Raw genomic sequence first — 20,533 nt, forward strand, 5'->3', positions numbered from 1 at the left:
CTTCCTTCCTTCCTTCCTTTCTTCCTTCCTTCCCTCCCTCCCTCCCTCCCTCCCTCCCTCCCTCTTTTCCTTATTCTTTCCTATAGATTTCTTGTTCACACATTATATACTTCCTCTTCATTTCCAATTCTTGGGTACAATACAAAATGACTGCAAAAGTTAGGTTTAGTTTGAAATCTTACAACTTTTGACACAAGCTCCAGAAGGATATATGACATAGATATAAAAGATTATGTCATAAGAAATTAGAGAAGTCAAGAAGAAGGTGCTTTTTACCATTGTGTTTTTCATTAAATAAAATTGAAGAGATTCTGTACAAACAATATATTTAATGTTAGAGGGAAGAGAGTTAACTTCAAAAAAATATATGCAGCAAGTTTTTCACTTAAGCAGAAGCTGAGTGTATCCTTTCTTTGGATGGTAGAAATGGAAAATGGGGTGGGGGTGAATGAAAGACACATTGTAAAAGGGTAGATTATAAGACTAACTGAATTGAGTATAAGTATAATTTGCCTTAGAACACAAAGATTCATGACAATGTTGTTAAAATTATTGTTTCTATGATTTCTTCTTTGACTAGCTGGTTTTGGAGAATCATATTATTTAATTTCCAATTAGTTTTTGATTTGCCTGTCTAGGTGCCCTTACTAATTATTATTTTTATTGCATTATGATCTGAGAAAGTTACATTTATTATTTCTGCCCTTTTGCATTTGTTTGCAATGTTTCTATGCCCTATTACATGGTCAATCTTTGTGAATGTACCATGTGCAGCTGAAAAGAAGGTGTATTCTTTTTGTACCTATTTATTTTTCTCCACATATCTATTAAATATAATTTTTCCAGGGCTTCATTCACCTCTCTTACCTCATATGTGTTTCTTGTAGACAACATATGTTAGGATTTTGGTTTCTAATCCACTCTACTATTTGCTTCTGTTTAATGGGTGAGTTCATCCCATTCACATTCAGAGTTATAATTATCAGTTGTGTATTCGCTGACAATTTTGTATCCTCCCCTAGTTCTATCCCTTCTTCTTGCACTATTTACTTTTTTTTTTTTTTTTTTTTAATTTTAAACCCTTAACTTCTGTGTATTGACTTATAGGTGGAAGATTGGTGAGGGTAGGCAATGGGGGTCAAGTGACTTGCCCAGGGTCACACAGCTGGGAAGGGTCTGAGGCCGGATTTGAACCTAGGACCTCCTGTCTCTAGGCCTGGCTCTCAATCCACTGAGCTACCCAGCTGCCCCCGCACTATTTACTTTTAAACCAGTGGTTTGCTTTAAGCCAGTAACCTTTGTCCCCTCCCTCAATTTACTTCCCTTTTTACTCCCTCCCTTATTATTCCCCTCTTTTTATTTTTAAGGCCTAATGAATTCCCTCCCCCTTCTTCTCTCCTCCCTTTTTTGACCTCCCCACTCCCCTGCTCCCCTTGGTTTATCCCCTCTGACTTTCTCAGTAGGGTTAGATAGAGTTTTATATTCCAATAGATATAGCTACTCTTCCCTCTCAGGGTTAATTACACTGAGAGTAAGGTTTAAATATTACCTCTTAATGCTCTCTTCCTCTCCTTCTTATAATAGTATTCATCCCTTCCCCTTCCCATGCCCTCTTTGTGTGTAATAGAATATCCTTTTTTTCTTATTCCTTCAAGATTCTCTTGGTGTCTTCCACTATTCACCCCCCACCCTTTCCCTCCCACCCATATCATCTTAGACCATTTAGTTTTCCAACCTCTCCCTATGAATAATTCTTCTAATTATTGTAATAGTGAATGCTATAATGGTGAACAGAGTTCACTACAGAGAATTATACATAACATTTCTCCACATAGGAGTTCCAATAATTAGATCTTATTGAAGCCCTTAAAGAGGCAAATTTTCATGTTTCTCTTGATTTTTGTGGTTGGATATTGAACTTTCCATTTAGTCCTGATCTTTTCTGTGCAAATGCTTGGAAATTTTCTATCTTGTTGAATGCCCAAAATTTCCCCTGGAAGAATATAGTCAGTTTTGATGGGTACGTGATCCTTATTTGTAAACCCAGTTCTCTTGCCTTTCTGAATATCATATTCCAAGCCTTGCAGTCTTTTAGCGTGGAGGCTGCCAGATCCTATGTGATCCTGATTGTTGCTCCTTGATATCTGAATTGTCTCTTTCTGGCTTCTTGTAAAATTTTTTCTTTTACTTGGAAGCTCTTGAATTTGGCTGTTATATTCCTGAGGGTTTTCTTTTCTGGGTCTAGTGTAGAGGGTGATCTATGGTTCCTTTCAATGTCTATATTGCCCTCTTGTTGTAGAACTTCAGGGCAATTTTGCTGAATATTTTCTTTTAGTATGGAGTCCAAATTTCTATTAATTTCTGCTTTTTCAGGAAGACCATTTATTTTCAGATTGTGTCTTCTAGACCTGTTTTCTTGATCTTTCAGTTTCTCATTGAGATATTTCATGTTTCCTTCTATTTTATCAGTCTTTTGACTTTGTTTTATTTGCTCTTGCTGTCTTGATAGATCATTGCATTCTACTTGCCCAATTCTTGTCTTTAGAGACTGGCTTTCTGCTGTAAGCTTTTGATTTTCCTTTTCAGTTAGGTCTGACCTGTTTTCCAGCTGTTTGATTTTGGTCTCCAATTTGCTTATTCTTTTGATTTGGGGGCATCTTTTTCTAATTGCCCAATTCTAGCCTTTAGAGACTGGTTTTCGGCTACAATCTTTCGGTTTTCCTTTTCAATCTGGTCATTTCTGGTCTTTGATTTACTTGCCTCACTTTCCAATTGTGAAATTCTGCCTTTTAAACTGTTATTTTCTTGTCAGATCTCTTCCATCTTTCTCATGATCTCAGATTTGAACTCTTCAAGACCTTGTGACCCGTTTTCATTGTTTTGGGAAGGTTTGGATTGTTTGTTCTCCTCTGCTGTTTCCTCTGTTGTCTGGATTTTTTCTGTGTAAAAGTTGTCAAGTGTTAAAGGTTTTTTCTTCTTCATCTTTCTCTTATTGTTTTCCTGATGATTCTGGCTTGCCATTGTAAGCTGAGTTCCCTCTCAGCTTTATGCTCACGCCCAGGATCTGTCTGTACTCTTTAGACTCCTGAGATCTCAAGTCTAGTTGTTCTGGGACAAGCCTCCTGGTGGTCTCCTTGTTCGTTCTTCTGCCTGAAGCTCCTTTAACAGTCTCAGGGAGCTGCTTCCACAGTCAAGCACCTCTCTCTGCATTGGGTCCCCACTCAAGGTCCGCTCCTGCACTCAGAATCAGCCCCTTCGTCCTCGCCTTAGTCCATGCCTATGTCAGCCCCCTCACCTGTGCCTGGGCTCAGGTTCTGTGTTCAGAGTCCGTGAGTTCTTTAGTCTCTTGGGGGGTCTTAAATTTTGCTGCTCTCAGGAACAAGCCCTGGTGAGCTGCCAATGACCTAATGGGTGCTCCAAACTTGCTCTGACTAAATTATTCCTTTTCCTTGTTCTTAGAAATAATTGATATGTTATACCTAATAAAAACGTAAAAACCCTTGAGTAATTGAATATAATTAAGTACAAGTGTTGAATCTGGATTTTAATTCATAACTTTTAAGTGATTTTAAGAACTCCTTAATGGTACCTATGTTTAATTATCGATAATGTAGGTACTATATGTATAACTGTTATTCAGGTTCCAATTGTGGAACACAGTCACTTGTATTATAGTGCTTCTTTTGAAAACACTTAATTAAAAATATTAAATGACATATTAGGGAAGCATTTGAGTATAACACACAGCTTTTGTTTTTGTATTAAATGTGTAGTTTTGTCCGTGAGAAATTATTTGAATGCAAAAAACTGCACCTGACTGAACCAAACAGTGTAGGAATACACAAAATTCATATATACATACCTCTGAACCATCTACTAGCTGCCTCAATTTAGTGTATATTATTGTACAGAATTGTGTTTTCCATTTTTTACTGTTTGTAGAGTTTTAATATACAAATCATGGACACAGTATCCCAAACATGTAATTATGTATTTAAAAAATGCCCCATCTAGAAAACCAATAGGTGTGGGGAAGATGGCAGAGTAGAGTGTGGAATTAGCCCTCATGACACTGCCCCCAACAACCAAACAAAGACAACTTTAGAGGCCCAAGAAACAGGGACTGCATACCTGTTCTCTCTAGGGCTCTTAGTGTTAGGAGAGGAGGATTGAAGAAGGAGCACTGTTTAGTGTGTTTTTTGAGGAACTGTGGCCCCATCAGCTTTGGTTACTCCCAGGAGAGTTGAATCCCTGCTTGTTGCCACAGTGGGAGGTAGACTGACGGCTTGCAATAGCAAAAGCAGAAGTGAATGTGGGAACTTAGGAAGCACCAAAAATTAAAATAGTTTTGAAACCAACATTTACATAAAATCCCATAAAATCCAATGCTTCAGCATACTGTGTTATGTTACAGTCCAGTTTTGTGTGCTTTACTACACAGTTTGGTTACTGGACTAATGTACATTATAAACAAGAACAGCATGGAAAATCTTAAATACTTGTGTTCATATTGCAAGATCTAGTCTAGACTTGCTGTGTATATTGTAACATTTAATGAAAAAGGAAACGCCCTTTGTAGTATGACTATATGTGCTCGTATGTATGATAAACAGTTGAGTAATTTATCCTCAGCCTCTTGACTATACTTTTTTTTTAATTAAAAAGATGTAAATATAGTAAGAATCTTCCTATGCAATTACTCTTGTCCAGGTAATGGTAGGCATATTGGGTATAACTAGTCAAATCATAAAAATATTAGTTACGTTTACATAGACTTCAAAAAATTCTGAAAGTAAAAGTTGGAGGTTTAACAGATTAAAAAAAGAAAAAGAAGAAGAAGGGCCTGTGGACTCTGGTTCCTGAGGTCAGTCATGGATTGGGAGTTGAGTTGGAGACCAGGAAGACTTCCAACTTGAACTGTAAAAAATGGAATAACTAAATAGGTCCCTGGGGAAACACACACACACACACACACACACACACACACACATACTGAAACCTGAGATAACATATATCCAATATAATAGGCACCTTAGAACTCTAGAAAAAAATCCAATAATTAAGTCTATTGGTCTGGCCACTAAAATAAAATTAATTAAAAAGGAATAAATAAAATGAGCAAAGTATAAAGAACCCAACTAATCAACTACTGATAGCTTATTTTGGGGACAGAGAGCCTGTCAGCTCAAACTCATCAGACAGTGAAGTAAAAACATCTCCTTCAAAAACTGCAAAAACAATTGAAATATTGTGGAGCTGCAGTCAGAATATCACAAGATTTAAGCAGCCACATTAAAAGAATTTAGGATATGGAACACAGCATTTCACAGAGCAAAAGAATTGAGCTTACAACCAAAATAATATCCAGCAAAGATAAGCATAATTTTAAAAGGAAAAAAATGGATATTTAACTAACTAAAGGAGTTTTAACTATTCCTGGAGAAAATCCAAAACTCAGCAGAAAAATTGATGTATAAAAAACATAAAAAAGTAATGAAAGACCAAACATAAGTAAACCAAAATGTTAAATTGTTTGAATCTAGTATGGGAAAATGTCATCTATCGCTCGTAGGAATGAGATAACATTTCCTGGATATTTTGAAGGGGCAGACATGGATGGAAGACTTGAGATGGAGGGAATATAATGGAATGAGCTGAAATGCCAGTGGAGTGGTTATTTCCTATTGTGCAGTTATAAGTGGAGGAACTACCATGTAAAAGTCGACAAGGTGGTTGAGGCCTGGGATGAAGAGAGAACAACAGACAGAATTAGAAAGGTAAAAAAAAAAAATTTTTAATGTAAAGAGAAATAGGAGAGAAGGAGAATGGCATGAGGGAAGGATTGAGATTGGGGATTGTGAGAATAAGAGAAAGAAGAGCACATTATGGAAAAGGGAGGATAAGGAGATAATATCAAGCTATGCACGCAAAGGAAAACTTTAGATATTGAGAAGAATCTTGAGATGATGAAATGTTTTGAAAGAATTTGTGATATTTTCCAAGCAATGGACATAAAGGAATTCACACCGCAGACCATCAGAGACAACACCACAAAAATAAATTTCTGAGTGGAAGTATACTTCTAACTCCCCCTTTTCCCATAAGCCCTGTGGGTTTTGTTACATGATTTTTGCATAAACATTGTGATTTTTAGAAATGCATAGCTTTTGGTACAGTATAACTGACTGTATAGTAGTTCCAATACCTACTAGCTGCCCTGGTGGAATGCACTATCAGTTGCTAACTTCATAGAATATCAATGAAATTAGACTTCTGTATAGTATTCTAGTGATGGTTGTATCCTTTCAGTCCAGATTTTGGTGTTTGATGCTAAGAATTCTGTTTTGTTTTGTTTTATAGCTAATCTGTATAAAGATGACTTTTTCTCTGTTCTTTATTTCCCATCCTTAGTTTTTTATATTGTTAATACATTATTTTTAATTTAACGGAACACAGAAATTAAGAGATTTGTTTGATTCAAAAAGCTATTTATAGTTTGTCAAAACAGAACTGATCCATTTCATTAATCTTTCAATATTAAATAATTATAATGTTTGTTTCAATAGTAATAATATTGTTAGTTTGTGGTATTTCATGATTGCTTCCCTGCAGTAATTTGTGTAATAGTCTTACATGAAACACTTATAATTTCTTTAATTTTAGTTTGGGACCCTTTAAGTCAGCCTGAGGTGCATTTCTTATTTTGATGAATTTTTGAATATGACAAAAGATTGTCAAATTATCTTGCAAATTAGTTGCAGATTATCTTCTCTTTTTAGAGCAAACTTTAGTTTTAGAAAAACGTTCACATTTAAAAAAAAAATCAAACAGGAAGATGTATGATCTTCTGCCTGGGTAGATATAATTCTAGTTTGAATTACCTATATCAGTATTTCCTGGTTAATTAATTAGTTTCCTGAGTAATTTTCAAATATGGTGATTTTTTTCAGGGCATTGCATGTATATTGTGATATACAGAAATAGTCAGCCATTTTCTGTAGGTACAAAAAGCAGTTTGCCCCTTTAGAACTCAGAACCTGGCAAAGCAGCCCTGGGCATGTGCCAATCTGACAGTTGGGACACGGTTATAAATTGAAGTGCACAGACCCCTCAACCCCACTTCTACTTCTTCTTTCCTTGGGTAGGGAGGTAGGTGAGTGTCTGCTGTCTGGGCCCTAGGAGGAGGGAGATTTGGTATAGGCAGGCAGGCAGGCAGGCAGGGCTAAACCTATATTGCTAGCCATAGCAATCATCTTTATATTGGTAAGGCCACTGAGCTTTATTATACAAGAACATTTTATCAAAATCATCAAGAATCTACAACAGCCTCTGACCCAGGGAGAGACTTCATAATCCTTGGGCTCAGCATCAAACAGATTCCATATTTGTTTCAGAGTCAAAGGTAGACTTTAAAAATCCCTTTGAACTCTGCACCAAGGACATCTTTATATTTAAATATTATCTTAATTTATTATACTTTTAGGCAAGATTAATCAGGGTTCACCTACTTCCCTCTCTCCCATCTCCCAGTTTACCTTCCTGTCAAATTACCCAAATAAACTCAGTTTAATCTTTAAGCCTCTACAGTCTCATTCAAATGTTAAACAACTTGCCTTTGAAAACAACATCCTTTGATAATTGTAGTCAGATTGTGGTAACAACTAGCTGATCAAATTACATCTAGATCAAGCTGGTGCTAAACCCATAAATGTTGTTAAGATCCCAGGAAGTCAAGACCTCCTTTCTAGTTACCTCTAAGCCCACAGATAGCTAGGAGCTATTACTAGGGTTTGAGGTCTGACTTGAGAATTCTAACTCCTCAGGGAAGCTTTGCCAGGCTGATGTGGGAAGCAAATCTCTACTCCCATATCTTAGCTGCACAACAGTGCTTCTCTGAATTCCTGAATAAAAAGACCTTACCCCCTGTGGTCATAACAATATATATTTATGTAGCTACATGTCTTAATTTAAATTTCATATTACTTTACGAATAGAATCAAAATGTGATTTTAAAAGGCCATGCTTCATTAAGTAACTTACCTAAATAAAAAATATTAGATAAGTGGCTCAGTGAATAGAGAGCCAGGCCTAGAGATAGGAGGTCCTGGGTTCAAATTTGGCCTCAGATATGTCTTAGCTATGTGACCCTGGTCAAATCACTCCAGTTGTCTAGCCCCTATAACTCTTCTGTCTTGTAACTGTTCTTAGTATCAATCCTAAGACAAAAGTTAAGGACTTAAAAAAAAAATTAGATAAGCACTAGAGAAGCACAAACAAACCACTATTGCTTCAATTTATTTTACACTGCTGGAGTAGATGATATAAACAAATTTATATCATAGACTAACCATTTATGTTTCATAATGTTTGCAAAATATCTGTTTTCTGCAAAGGTCTATAAATATATTCATTTAAAGTCATTAAAATTAGACTAAAACAGCCCTTTTCATTTTTCTCAAATTGTGAATTCTAGGAAATTTAAGCCTATTACTTAATCATTTGCTTTATCAGCTTAGTTTTGTCAACAAAATGTCCCCCCCCCCCCTTCTTTTTCTATCCCAGAATTCTCTTAACTTCCTGGTCTCTTTAGGAAGAGAAACTTATCATTAATGTGAAAAAGAAGAAAAATATGTTTTCTTCTGAATATTCTACTCCAACAAAATAATTTAAGATGTACCATTCAATTTAATGCAATATAAGTTTTTGAACAGGAAAATAATTTACACCTTGGTATAAGAGAGAGAGGTATATAAATATGCATACAAATGCATATGTATACATACATATGTGTATAAATCATTTGCTTTTATGGTCAACAATAGAACTAGTTTCATATGAGAAACCAAATTTTAAAGGAAGAAAATGCATATATGTTTGGCAGTGACAGTAAACTGCCACTCTTTGGTAAAGGTTTGGAGAGTCACAAACTCAAGGGGAGGAAAATGTCAATATGAAAATATTATATTGCTATGCCATAAAATCCAGGGAATTGTCATTTTTATGTTGATTGAGCCTATGTCTGTAATATTGAGTTGGCAATCAGATTTAATTTCATTTTGAAAATGTTTGATAAATATCATGGCTAGAAGGAAGTGGGGACCAGTTCTTAATGACAAATCTTCAAGAACTGAGAAGGTAGAGGTACTTAATTAAATGTTATTTTAATGAATTTAACCCGTTTACTTACTTTCTCAAAAATTTCTCATGAATTTAAGAAATACAACAATAGTTCTTAATAGGAAGAACTTTTTGGTTTTCTGCTTACTGGAAAATTAGATTTGCTTTGGGTCTTCATGTTATGTGGATATTTTTGTATACATTAGTTCAAAGGTTAACATTTTCTTTTTGTCAACTATATAAAATAATTATTTCCATGATATATAATAGACTAATCTGGATAAGTTTTCCCACATTTATGATGGGAAAGAATTTTCTAGGAGGGAAATTAAATAATTGACTTCTAAGTTTTTACAGAGAAGAGCTAGTTTTAATTTACCTATAGCCTTGTGATAACAAGGAGAAGGAGAAGGAATGCTGGTGGCTAGATTCTTTATTGTTTGGAATTTAAGCAAATTGTACACTTACAGAAAATCAGTTCTCTCTTAGCCAATAAAAACAATTTCATTGTATTTTTACATAGTCATTTATACATTTTATTATGAAAGGTAGTTTTGGATTCCCTTCTCTCCAGAAAGTCTACAAAGGATGCTTGGCAATAACTTTTTAGATTTACATAATAGGAAGGAATCACAAAAGACACACAGAGAGATGAGACTACAAATTTCTTGATGGTTATTTTGCCTCTCCTTAAAGAACTTCAATGGACCTATTACCAAAGATACCTCATTTGTCAGCTCTAATTATAGGAATAATTTTCTGTATAAAGATCCTGAATAGGCTTAGTGGAAGTTCTACCTTTTTTTTCAAACTCTTAATTTGGGGACTAATGAGAATAGGTTGATGCTTTTTCCTTATAACATCCTTCAAATACAGTAGGATAACTGTCATATCCTCTCTAAGTCTTCTCTTTTCTAAGCTAAAACACCTACACTTTCTTAAAATAATTTTCATAAGCATGGCTTTCAGTCCTGTTACTGTCATATCCTCTTTCTCTAGATATTTTTGTCAATGATATCGTGGAATGTAGTAACCAGAACTGTTCCCAGTGGTTTTATTGTCATTTGACCAAGGTACAGTATTGGTGGGCTATCATTCTTTTTTCACAATGGAATCTAAAATGGTAGTTTAGCATTTTTGGTTGTCACATCATTGTTAAATCAATGATTTTGTAGCCCATTTAAATTTATCATATTGCCAAGCCACATGCCCCCTACTCTGTATTTTTTTAATTGAAATTTTACCTTAGCAAATCTGGCCCATCATTCTAGCACTTGGCAGTTGCTTAATAGATGCTTTTACTTTTCCTCTACCCTTCTCTTCTTTTTCCATTTTCATTGGTGGTATAAGCCTAATAGTGGCATAACTGGGTTAAAAGATGTTCAGAGTCTAATAACTTTCTATGCATAGTTCCAAATTGCTTTCCAGAATGACTGGTACAGTTCATAACTCCACATAATGCATAATTTATGTGTGTAGACATGTGTGCATGCATATATGCACACTATATATACTTATGCATATGTATGCATATATGTATATAGAGTGTATATAGAATGCTCTCCTTCTTTAAAGTGGTAGGTCCTAGATCTTGTGTGATTGTGACTATGCTTCTATAGTATTTGAATAGTTGCTTTGAAATATTTTCTCTTTAACTTGGGAACTCTGGAATTTAGCTGCAATATTCCTTAGTTTTCATATTTTTTTTATCTATTTTACCTTCTGGTTCTAGAATTCTGGGGCAATTTTCCTTGATAATTTCTTAAAATATGATATTTAGTCTCTTTGCTCTTTTGATTAACTGAATAATTCTTAAATTAATATCTTCTTGATCTGATTTTCAGATCAGTTGTTTTTCCATTAAGATATTTCATATTTTCTTCTATTTTTTCTTTTGTCATTGTTTTATTGTTTCTTGATGACTCAGAGTCATTACCTTCCACTTGCCTCATTCTATTTTTGGAATATTTTTATTTTTCCTCTAATAATATTTAAAATCATTTTTAACATTTAGTTTTTGGAATTTTCAAGTTCCAAATTCCCTTATCCCCTTTCCCTCTCCTTGAGAAGGCCTATACTTTGATATAGTTTATACATGTGCAGTCATGAAAAACATTTCCTTATTAGCCATGTTGAAAAGAGAGAACAAAGACCCCACTCAACCCCACAAAAAGGAAAGAAAAGAAAAAGAATCCCCCAAAATAAAATTTAAAAAAGCATGCTTTAATCCTCATTCAAACTGCGTCATTTCTTTCTCTCAAAGTGGATAACATTTTTCATCATCAGTTGTTTGGAAGTGTCTTTGGTCGTAGTTTTGCTGAGAATAGCTCTATTGTTCACAGTTGATCATTGTACAGTATTGCTGTTGCTATTTACAATTATCTCCTGGCTCTGGTCACTTTACTTGGTATCAGCTCATATAAGTCTTCCCAGATTTTTCTGAAATTATCCTGCTTATAATTTCTAATAGCACAATAATATTTCATCATCTTCAAATACTACAACTTGTTCAGCCATTCCCCTCCATTGATAGGCATTACTTCAAATTCCAATTCTCCCCCACCATAAAAAGTGCTGCTATACGTATTTTTGTACATATAAGATTTTTCCCTTTTTGTTTTATATTTTTGGGATATAGACATAGCAGTAGTATAGCTGGGCCAAAGGATATGCAGTTTTAAAGCCCTTTGGGCATAGTTCCAAATTGCTTTCCAAAATGATTAGATCAATTCACAACTCTACAAACAGTTTAGTGTCCCAATTTTCCTATATTTCCTCTACCATTTGTTATTTTCCTTTTTTGTCATATTAGTTTATTTGATAGGTATGAGGTGGTACTTACGAATTGTTTTATTTTTCAATTCTCTAATCAGTAGTACTTTAGTGTATTTTTTCATATAGCTGTAGAAAGCTTTGATTTCTTCTTCTGAAAACTATCTGTTATGTCTTCTGACATTTATCAATTGAGGAATGACTTATTTTTATATATAATCGAACTTCATTCTCTATATATGTGAGAAATGTGGCTTTTTCAGAAAAAAAACTTGTTATGAAATTTCCCCACTATCGGGGCAACTGGGTGCCTCAGTAGATTGAGAACCAGTCCTGGAAGTCAGGAGGACCTGGGTTCAAATGTGGCCTCAGATACTTCCTAGCTATGTGACCCTGGGTGAGTCACTTAACCCCCATTGCCCAGCCTAACTACTCTCCTGTTTTGGAACCAATACAAAGTATTGATTCTAAGACAGAAGGTAAAGGTTTTAAAAATAAAATAAAATCCCCCCTTCCTAGTTTCCTGCCTTGTTTCTTCTTCTTCTTTTTAACCTCTACCCTCTATCTTAGAATTAATACTATATATTGGTTCTAAGACTGAAGAGCAGTAAGGGCAAGGCAATCATGGTTAAGTGACTTGCCCAGGGTCGCACAACTAGAAGCTGTCTGAACGGTATTTGAAGCCAGGACCTGTCATCTCTAGGCTGGGATCTTTATCCATTGAGCCACCTAGCTCCACCCTTCCTGCCTTACTTCTAATATAATTGTTGTTTTTTCTACAAAACCTTTTAAATTTAATGTAATCAAAAATATCCATTTTATATCCTATAGTGCTCTTTACCTCTTTAATCATAAATTCTTCTCTTATCCATAAATATGACAGGTCACAATGCTACTTTTAAAGGGATTATTTTTCTTCAATGAGCTTCTATACTTCTTTTTTTCTATTTTGGCCAATTCTTTTTAAGGAGTTATTTTCATCAATAAATTTTGGTACCTATTTTCTATTTGGCCAGTTTTAAAAAATGTTATTTTCTTTGATGTGTTTTGTCCCTCTTTTACCAAGCCATTAATTGTTTTTTCATAATCTTCTTTCTTTGCTATCATTTCTTTACCTAATTTTTTCCTCTGTTCTTATTTGATTTTTTTTTAAACCCTTTAACTTCTGTGTATTGACTTATAGGTGGAAGATTGGTAAGGGTGGGCAATGGGGGTCAAGTGACTTGCCCAGGGTCACACAGCTGGGAAGTGTCTGAGGCCGGATTTGAACCTAGGACCTCCCGTCTCCAGGCCTGGCTCTCAATCCACTGAGCTACCCAGCTGCCCCCTCTTATTTGATTTTAAAAATCAATTTTTTGGCTCTTTCAGGAATTCTTGTTGGGCTTAAGTCCAATTCACATTTTTCTTTGAGGCCTTACTTGTAGCTGTTGTGACTCCAAGATCTTCTGAGTTTGTGTCTTAATCTTCCCTGTTACTGGTAGATTTTTTAGGTCAGGCACTTTTTCTGTTGTTGTTTGGTTATTTTTCCACTCTATTCCTTAATTTTGAACTTTATATTATTATTGGGCTCTGTTCCCTATTTGTGGAGTAGGGTGAGAGGTGCTCTAAGTCAAGTTTTAGACTTTCATACTACTTTTTTCAATGCTAGTTCTAGGGATTTGGCAATTTTTGGTCCTTCTAAGGTGATGTGATCTGGGTAAATGTGTAGTTTCTCTTTTCTTGGTCTGCAGTCTGATCCTTACCCAGGAGAGGCCCCTGATTCCTTAGAGTTGCAGATATTTCTCAGGGCTCCTTCCCTGATGGCACTGGAAACAGTATTATCCCTTAGGGTTCTTGATCCTTTGGCATCAGATGCAAATGCTGCCCCTTAGGACTTCCAGTCCTTGACCAAAAGTGCTCACCTCTGTCCTTGAATTATGACCCAAAGGTAGTTACAGGCATTGCAGTTGTCAGATAACATCTGAATCTAGAACTAGCTCTGGAGAGCACTGTAATCTCTTTCTGACCAGTTGCTAGGTCCCCTTATTGTGTCTGGCTTGGGAGCTCTTGAAGCTGTTGCTACTTCTCTGATCACTACCCACTCCCACCACTTCTGTGTCATCTCTGGGCCAACTTCTTTTCCTCTGTATCATAAATCTCTCTTTTTGGCCTCCTTTGTTGTCTTGGGCTTGAGTAATGCTTCACTCTGACCTTTTTGTTGGCTCTACTACTTGAGAATTCTATTTGAAACTTTTATTTGGAGGGGAATGTTGGGGAGTTCAGCCAAGGGCTTTCTCTACTCTGACTTCTTGGCAGGTAAAGTCCTGAAAGCCAATATACTGATTTTCCTATCATCCCTCTAATATTTATTTATATTACTCTTGGTATTTTAGCAGTCTAATGGTATGAGGTAGAAGCTTCAGAGTTATTTTAAATTCAAATACTTCTTGTTCAATAGTTTTTCAGTTGTGTCCAACTCTTTGTGACCCTGTAAGGGGTTTTCTTATCAAAAATAATAGATTGATATGCCATTTTTTCCTCCATCTCATTTTAAAGATGAGGAATCTGAGGCAGACAGTATGAAGTGACTTTCCCAGGATCACACAGCCAGTAGATATCTAAGGCATGATTTCAACTCAGAATGATGAGTCTTCCTTATTCTGGAACTGGTACTCTCATCTAGTGTACCAACTAGCTGCCCTAAATTTCTCTAATTATTAACATTGTAGAGCATTTTCCCCAATATGGTTGATAGCTTTGAAAATTGCCATTTTATATCCCATTACCATTTGTTTATTGGGTAAAAGGTTTGTAGTATGATGAATTTAATCAGTTCTTTATATATATCTTTATTGGAAAACTTGTAAAGTTTTTCCCCCCAGTTATGTATTTCCATTCTAATTTTTAATACATTAGATTTATTTAAAAAAAACCCTTTAAGTTTAATATAATAAGGTTTTCAAACTGCTTTACAAATATTTTTATATTTGACTGTTGCAGCATCCCTGGGAGGTAGGTTTTATCCTTACCTTCTTTTTACCAATGAGAAAACTGAGGTAGACAGAGATTAAAGGACTTAACCAGGATCAGGTAGCAAATGTATGTTTGAAGCTGAATTTGAATTCAGCTTTTCTTGTGAGGTAGGGAGTTTAGGAGGGAAATGTCGGGAAAGGAAGAGAAGAAAGGTGGTGGTGGGATGGGTTGTCCCCTTGATAGGGAAATTGACGAGGGATTTTTGTAGGTAGACTAAAGAGCAGATTAAATCAGGCTAGACTCCAGGGTTTATTTAGGGTTAGGAAGGGAAAGTTTAGGAAAGCCAGGGAAAAGTTAGATCTCTGGCAGCTAGACAAGAAGTTAAACTCTCTACCTAGGTTAAGGGAAAAAGGTGCAAAAACCCGTGCTGCTTTCCTCTTTATTCTCCTTCTGACATCTCCCACAAAGGAAGTGGGATATGTCAAAGGAAGTTGCAATAGAGTCCTGAGAGATGGAGTCTCCCAGGGCTTAGGTCCACTTCAAAACACACACTTGACTCTAGATATAATGTTTCATCCAGTGTGCCAGCATAGAGAAAAATCAGGAAAACCACTGGATTCCTCAAAAATTTATAAGACACACTCATTGTTCCATACTTGTCCTCCAGCCCTGGCCTCCTACCCACCCACCACACACACACACACACACACACACACACACACACACACACACACACACCCTTCGTTCTTCCTTTACCAAAAGAATGGAATGTTTTTTTTCTTATTTTTCTTCTTTGGGGACAGTAAAAAAAAAATTTTTATTTATATATGTATATATATATATATATGTATGTATGTATGTATGTATATGTGCATACATATACATATATATGCAAAAGAATGGGAATAATTGAATGGACAGCTTCCTATATGACATGGGAGGGAACCATGTCAAGACCACACATAAAGGGATTCATTTTTTTAAAACAATAGATACACCCTTTCATTAGAGACTGGAGCAAAGGAGAAAGATGATGAGAGGTTTTGTATACTTTTAAAAATTAACTTTATTTTTTTAGTTACAGACAGAAATAATTTTTGACAATTGTCATCTAACATTTTAGGATTCAGATTTTTGCCCACCCTTCCTATTTCTTCCCAAGGAGGTAAATAGTTTTATAGTATTTTCATCTAATACATATTTCCATATTGCTCAATGTCATGATAAAAAACACATATTATACATATAATAAAAAACTCATTAAGGAAATAAATGAAAGACAGCATGTTCTAATCTGCAATAAGTGATTTGGAACATTTTTTCATATGGTTATAGACATTTTTAATTTCTTACTCTGAGAATTGTCTGTTTATATTCTTCGACCATTTTTCACTTGCAGAATGCTTTGTATTCTTATAAATTTGATTCAGTTCTCTATATATTTGAGAAGTGAGGCTTTTGCCAGAGACACTTGGTATAGAAGTTTTTTCCCTAATTTGTTTTTTTTCCCCTTTCTCTAATTTGGTTGCATTGGTTTTGTTTGTACTATATATCTTGTTTGATTATAAATTGTTCTCTTATCTGTAAGTCTGACAGGTAAACAGGTCCATATTCCCCTGGTTTGTTTATGGAGTCACCTTTTGTTTGTAGATCAAATATCCATTTTTTATTTTATCCTGGCTTATGGAGTGAGAGTCTGTGCCTACCTTCTGCCATTTTTTTTCTAGTTTTCCTAGCAGTTTTTGTCAAATAGTGAGTTTTTTCCCAAAAAACTTAGATATTGGATATATTGAACACTTAAGTTGTTATGGACATAAACTACCTTCTGTTGAATATTTAATCTCGTCCATTGATCCACTACTCCTATTTCTTAGGCACTACCAAATTTTTTTTTTTGATGATTACTGCTTTATAGTATAGTTTGAAATATGATACACCTAGGCCTGATGATAAGTTTTGAATGGTGGAGTTAAAGAAGAGGAAACTCAAGGGCCTCTGTTTTTCTCAGGAAAGTATTAGGCCTTATCCTTTGCTAGTATGTGGAGAAGATTGTGAAACCTCAAGGTAAAAAGGGTTTTGGAATAGCTATTAAGGAGATCTAGGTTTAGAAAGCAATAAAACAATTGAGGTCCATAATCAGATCTCTGTTGAGATTATTTAACATGTCATTGTTACTGTTTTTGGAAACCCTTACCTTCTGTCTTACACAATTTTTTTTTTTTTTTTTTTAATCCTGGGACTCCATTCAAGGAGCATAGGGCCACAACCGGTAGGCAATGGGTCACACAGTCGCTCAGGGTCACCCAGTCTTACACAATACTAAATACTAATTCTAAGGCAGAAAAACATTAAGGGTTGGTTAGTGGATGTTAAGCGACTTGCTTAGGGTCACATAGCTAGGAAGTAAATAAGGCTAGATTTGAACCCAGGTCCTCATAACTCCAGGCCTGGATGTTCATTCACTGTGCTGTCTGGTGACCCCCATAATGTATATTTATAAGTCACTTCTATGACTTTATCCAGTAGCCATTCACCAGCTCTTGAGTAAAAACCTTGAAAACTGATATGAGTAACAAAGATTTGGAGTTTTGTAAGTCTTGACTAGCAGTAGGATAAGGGAAAAAGGAATCAAGGTTAGGTGGTCTTCTAATTGATAATGCCTGTGGAGCCACATCATTTATTTGAAGAACAAGCAAGGTGCAGTTTATTCCTAGGGTTCAGTTCTCTCTTCTTTTAGAATCTCCTTATATTGGTGTCCTTTTTTTGTCATTTGTGTCACTGGTCACCACCAGGCCTATTTTAAGATTTCCCTCTATTTGTTCAGATAGTTTCCTTACTTGTTTTCATAGTGAAGTCCTTCCATTTTTTTTAACAGAATGCTTCATTCCTCTGATATCCTAGAGAGTGGAGAGAGCCCTAGAGTCCCCTTATCTTGTTAACTAGGAGAAAAACCCACCTGCTTTTTGAGCTTACATAACAGTCAATTAGTTGATTGTGACACAAAGACAAACATCACACATTCTACACAGGGTTCTTCAAAATTACATCTGATCTCCATCCTTGTGGAAATTAATTAAAGCCTCGCTTCTGGATAGTTGCACTACTGGAGAACATAATTTCATTGGTCCTTGATTGAAGGTAAAAACTTACATTTATGCAGATTTTTAAGATTTTCTTTCAAAGTATATAAGGAATATATTCTGATCTCTCTTTTACCGATGCAGAAATAGGTCCATAAGGACAAAAGACTTAGCTGAGGTCACACATCTAGTAAATAAATAAGATAAATTAAATAAATGGATCCCAGAACCTAATTCCTCTGATTTAAAATCCTCTATCCTTTCTACTATGTTACCTACATGGAGGTTTTCTTAGCTTCTGATATCACTTGAGATATAAAGTTTCCCCCAAATTAGTGGAATCACAGAGTTTCAGATTCAAAAGGGACTTCAGAGATCATCTACTCCAGCACATCCAAGGAAAAGAATTCTCTATTCAGTACAACTAAGAGGTCACTTTTGTGGAGCTCCCTTATGGGAGAACCCACTATCTTTTGAGCTAGCCCACTCAAGTTAGGGGAACCAGCCTAATAATTCTAATGGTCTTATTAATGCCAATGTTTCTGTCACTATTACTATATTGCTTTCACTTTTTATTGTTGAAGTTTCTGAGAAAATTCTCATTTCTTTTCCCCTGAGCCTTCATCTAATTATGAAATAATTGTGTGTGTGTGTGTGTGCATGCGCACGCGTGCATGCATCTATCCACTTGCCTGTGGATTGGAGGCCCTATAAATAAGAGAAGCTGATTAATGATAAAGGAAAAATAGAATAATTTTCTTGCTAGCATTGATGTTAGGAAACAAGAAGAGAAATTCTATGACAGAGATTCGGACTTATTGCAGACATGGAAGACGAAAGGCTATTTCATTGAATTGCTATAAGCAGAATTGAGGATAGCCCGAGTGTGATTACTGTTTGGGACAGGAGCTAACCTGAACTGAGACAGGGCTTCAGATACTTCCTAGCTGTATGACCTTGGGCAGGTCACTTAACCCTAATTGCTTAGCCCTTACTGTTCTCCTGTCTTAGAATTGACACTAAGTCTCATTTAGGTTTAAAGGTAAGGGTTTAAAAAAACACAGTAGATCAAATCCTACCAAACCATACTCATACCTTACATTTATAAATATGTATGCTCATTACAAATTAATCTTAGACTGTTCTTTGAATATGAAGGATAAGGCATATTATTGGAGTTGTTTTTCAAATACTGGTGCTAGCTACATTTGTTTATCCATTTTCTTTTCTTTTTTCTCCTTGTAAATCATGGCATATGTCTTCAAGAATAGCAAGCTAGGCATAGAGTTTGTTGTGTAGTTTTATAGCAGAATAAATTCATTTTGGGGTCTGATTTTGATATATTTTCACATCAAATCAGAACTAAGGAACCTTTTCTGAGAAGTTAATTTACCAGTCCAGGGTGATAAAGCCAGTATGTGTTAATGGCAAGCCTTTTTAGGTCATGTCTTCCTGATTCTTTGGTTAGCTTTTTGTCTACTATGAGGTATATCAATGAGGGACTATTAATGAGATTTTGAGAAAATAAAGAGCAAATTCTTTCCCTACTCTTATTTTTCTCTTACCTACTTTACTTTCCTCCTACTTTATGTTTTTGTTAAAAATGTGTAAATCTTTCTTGTCATTGTTTAGTATTAACATCTAACATTTGTAAGTCAGGTCTAGCGAAATTGTTCCTAGATATCTTAAACAGTTATTTGTTGATGGCCTCAATAATTCTAATTTGAGGAGGAAAGTATCCATATTTATTTAGGAAAGGTCAAGTGTTTTTTCTAACTTAAATGGGGAGAATATCTTAATCTTCAGTTTTGAGAGTATGAAAGATGTTCACTGATTTCATATGAAGCTTAATTATGCAAAAATAATAATATCCCAGTGAAATGAAGCTTTGTTTTTTAAAAATGCTACTTAAATATGAAATCTCATGTTATGCTTTCATTACTCCTGTGGAATTTATTTATGAACTTCTTTTTATGTGTCTACTACTACTTTCTGTTTAAAATAATTCTTATTTGTTCATTTTAGGATACTGTTCTTTATCTGGTAATTTGAGAAAATCCTAGTTGAATTATGTTGCCACATTATGTCTTCAATAGGGCATAAAGTCAGTACACATGCTTCAGTAATATCTAGTTGTTTTACCCTTATGTTTCCAGTTGGCAATTTGAAATTATGGCTTCAACTGCACTTTAAATATGTGATAATAGCATATGTTCCTAATAAGGGCCAATCCCATTTTGTTCAGATAGTGTGAATGGTTGTCACTCATAAATGACAAATGCACCTTCATCTGCTTCTTTGATAGCCCCCTAAAAACCATACCCTCAAATCAGACCGATGAAATTAGCTGCTGTGTAAATTGTGTGTCTGAGTGGTTCATTATCTAATCACCGTCAGAACCATAGTGATAAAGTAGATTGAAGCAGAGAAGAGATCTGCTAGATGATTTCAGGCCTTCTTGTCTCCCTCCCCTCCCCAAAAAACAAAACAAAACAAAACACAAAAAATGTTTTCCTTGGAAACCTTAATAGTTACAGTTCAGAACTTCAGAATACCATACTGGAACTCAATGTGTTTTACTGTTCAAAAAGTGAAGTAACATTCCTATAACT

The 20,533-nt window shown here is 35.2% G+C and overlaps 1 protein-coding gene across 1 annotated transcript in view; it reads left to right on the top strand.

The window, feature by feature from the left end:
* OLA1 (Obg like ATPase 1) overlaps positions 1 to 20,533 on the top strand; it is a 274,336-nt gene that overhangs the window by 143,386 nt on the left and 110,417 nt on the right. The window lies entirely within an intron of this gene.

This window comes from Gracilinanus agilis, chromosome 3 (genome assembly GCF_016433145.1).
Source record: "Gracilinanus agilis isolate LMUSP501 chromosome 3, AgileGrace, whole genome shotgun sequence".
Taxonomy (NCBI): domain Eukaryota; kingdom Metazoa; phylum Chordata; class Mammalia; order Didelphimorphia; family Didelphidae; genus Gracilinanus; species Gracilinanus agilis.